We start from the raw sequence: 984 nt of genomic DNA, 5'->3' as shown, positions 1-984 counted from the left end.
TAAATGCAAGATCAATTCTCCCATATGCTTTGGTGAACAATTCAACAACAAATTTGAGTTCAACCTCTTGATGTGCTCATGCACCATCTGTGTTCTGCAGCCTGACTCCTGAGGTTGGGTTGATCTTGGTTCAAGAGTGTAACGTCAATTCAACAGATTCCTAATTGTTTTGTAGATTAGCTCCAATCCAGCAGAAAGCACCTTGGAGGTCACATTACAGTGAGAAGAGTTGGGTAGAGTGTTGGGTTGATGATGCTGCTTTGCTTGGCATCAGTCTGCACTGAGATTGGACCTGTTAAGGAATCTTCTTTTAGGATCGTTACCTGTATTCTATCATGAAACAAATTTAAGATGGAGACACGCTCCTGCAGGCGGTCGAATATGAGGAGAATGTTCCACGGTTTCTCTAGACTGACAGCATCAAAGTCAGATTGAGAAAGACCATGCAGAGTGGTTTGTGTTGCTCTTTGTATTTGAGTTGATGCACAGTGAAGGTTGTGAATTTGGATAAGGATATCGATAGGAAACGTTTAAACGGACATGGGCTAAACGCGGGCAAATGGGACTAGCTGTGGTGAGCACCTTGGTCTGCATGGACGAGTTGGGCGAAGGGCCTGTTTCCGTGCTGTGTTCTATAATTCTATGTTGGGATCATAGCTGCGGCGAAATAATTCGTCCGGACTATAATACAACAATCATGACGATGCTTGTATCGTAACCTGAATACACTTGGTCTTTGAACCCTTGCATACATATTGTTGAGAACTTTTTGGGAGACTGGTTATTTTGTAAAACACAAAAGTGCAAAGTTCATGAGATCTGAGACTTTTATGTTCTTGGCATCGAAGGGGTTAATAAGAATTTGCCCAATGAGGTTTCCCGTTTTAATCGCGTCCAATCAGTCTTGAACTTGTTTTCAAGTACGGTTTGTATTTCGTACATGCGTGCGTGCTGAGGGATTTTAATGCTGTTTCTTTGGTTAGT

This window comes from Pristis pectinata, chromosome 20, assembly GCF_009764475.1.
Source record: "Pristis pectinata isolate sPriPec2 chromosome 20, sPriPec2.1.pri, whole genome shotgun sequence".
In the NCBI taxonomy this organism is placed as follows: Eukaryota; Metazoa; Chordata; class Chondrichthyes; order Rhinopristiformes; family Pristidae; genus Pristis; species Pristis pectinata.
Note: the sequence above shows the minus strand (reverse complement) of the source record.